The sequence below is a fragment of the Amia ocellicauda genome, chromosome 12, assembly GCF_036373705.1.
Source record: "Amia ocellicauda isolate fAmiCal2 chromosome 12, fAmiCal2.hap1, whole genome shotgun sequence".
In the NCBI taxonomy this organism is placed as follows: Eukaryota; Metazoa; Chordata; class Actinopteri; order Amiiformes; family Amiidae; genus Amia; species Amia ocellicauda.
The window spans coordinates 38023923-38026422 of record NC_089861.1 but is presented as its reverse complement, the minus strand read 5'-3'; positions in this window follow the sequence as shown (position 1 = coordinate 38026422).

The following is a 2500-nucleotide window of genomic DNA, read 5'->3' as shown; positions in this document are numbered from 1 at the left end:
ACGAGGAGGAGGAGGAGGATCCAGAGATCACCACCACTGAACTCTCCCAGGTGATAAAGAGTCTTAACTCTGGAAGGACACCGGGTCCCGATGGGATCCCTGCTGAGTTCTATAAGATCTTTTGGGAGGTGCTTAAGGAAGATCTGGGCCAGGTCCTGGGGTCGATGTACAGAGAGGGCAGATTGGCCCCTTCGATGAAGAAAAGTATCCTCTCCCTTCTTCACAAGAAGGGAGACCCAAAAGATCTGAGGAACTGGCGGCCAGTCAGCCTCCTGTGCACCGACTACAAGATACTGGCCAAAGCACTGACGCTCCGGCTGCAGCGGCCACTCCCTCAAGTCGTGGGTCCCGACCAGGTCTGTGGTGCCCGGGGGAGATCGGCGGCCGACAACGCCATGCTGCTCAGGGATGTCGTGGCCTACTCGAACGAGAGAGGGCTTCCCCTGGTCCTAATCAGCTTGGACCAGGAGAAAGCCTTCGACAGAGTGGGCCACGAATACCTGCAGCTCGTTATGGAGAGGATGGGTCTCGCTCTTGGCCTGAGGAAGTGGGTGAAGATCATCTACAGCGGCCTAAGCAGCAGGGTCCTTGTGAACCGCCACCTGACCGAACCATTTCCGGTCAGGTCGGGGGTCCGGCAGGGTTGTCCCCTGTCGGCCCTGCTGTACGTCCTCTGCTTGGAGCCGTTCATGCAGGCGATCCGCCGGGACGTCCGGGTGACAGGTTTCCATCTCCCGGGTTCCGGCGGAGAGCAACTGAAGGCCCTGGCCTATATGGACGACGTGGCCGTGGTCTGCACGGACGCTCCGTCCGTGGCCAGGGTCGAGGAACTGCTGGACGGCTTCTGCAGGGCGACGGGGGCCGCTGTGAACAAGGCCAAGAGCGAGGTCTACCTCTCCAGGGCATGGCCTGTCGGCCGGGGCCCGCCGACCGTGTTCCCTGTGAAGCCGTTTATCAAGGTTCTGGGGATCACGATCGACGGGACCAACACGGGCACCCGGAGCTGGGAGGAGGCCATAGCAAAGGTCCAAAGGAAGATCCACGGCTGGAGCACAAGGACCTTGACGATGGCTGGTAAGGTGCTGGTCGTAAAGGCCATCCTCTTCCCGATACTCCTCTACGTAGGAATGATCTTCCCCCCAGACAAGGGTATCGCAAAACTAGTGACCCGAATTATATTTCGGTTTGTCTGGGGGAGCAAAATGGAGAGGCTGAAAAGAGTGCAGATGGTGAAGGGTACCCTGGATGGAGGCAGGGGGGTCCCGGACGTTGTGCGGCTGATAAAGGCGCAGGGGCTGGCCTATGTGGTTAAGAACATCCAGGCTGCTGGCAAGAAAGTGAGTTTCATGAACCGCTTTTATTTTGCCAGCAGCCTGAGACCATTCGGCCTCTGCGCCATGGACAACACCAGGCCGCACTCGTGGGATCCCCCGCCGTTCTACAGGGCGCTCCGAGCCTTTGCGCTCGAAGTAGGCCTCCATAAAGTCGTGCTGGCCTCCTGGGATTATAAGACCATCTGTAGTCAGATGAGATCTGCCCAGGAGACCAGCCGGATAGAAGATTTCCCTCCCGAAACCTGCCGGTTTATCTGGGCTAACGCTACGCACGTTTGACTCACGAACACGCAGAAAGATGTCTCCTGGATGGCTGTGAGTCGGTGTCTCCCCACCCGAGTGTTTATGCACAGAAGGGGCATAGCTCCTTATGACACCTGCCCCTATAAGGGTTGCTTGGGGAAGGAGACGGAGGCTCACATTGTTAGTGAGTGCCCCTCCGCCCACAGGGTCTGGCTCCTGTTTTCTCCGTTCCTCCACAGGTTCGCCGTTCCTGCGCGGGCGACCGCCCAGCAGATCCTATACGGTCCGGCAAGGGGAATTTCAACATCAACCCTGAGGTGCTGGTGGCGTGTCGTCTGCGCAGTGAAGCAGGCACTGTGGGAGGGACGGAACATCTGTTTGTTTAATAAGCAGGAGCTGGACCCGATCGTCATCGCGCGGAGGGGCATGGTGTTTGTAAAAGACTACGTCAATCTGGAGGTCCATCAGAGGGGCAAGGAGGAAGCCTTTAAGAACTGGCGTATACAAGATCTGGGGGAGCTCAGGATCCCATGATGGGACCCACCTCCGGGGACGGTTAGTTCCCCCTGCTGGAGCCCGAGTCCAAGATCTTTTAAAGATCTTTTAAAGATTTTATGAATGATTGTTTTTAAAAGAAGATTTTAAATAACAAATCTTAATTGTTTTTAAAGACTTAGTTGTTTTTAAATCACAATTGTTTAGGGTTTCTGGTATAGTTTTGTTATATTTTTTTGTCAAATACATTGACCGTTTTGGGTTTAATTTAAAATGCATTAGACTTTTTTGTTTGTTTTTTATTTTTACTTTTTAATTGTTTCTTTATTTTGTCTATTGCATTTTCTGTTATCTTCAATGTATTTGACCTTTTTGTTGGTGTGCAGTTTTTGCTTTTATCACGTTTTGTTTATTTGATTTGAGCACGT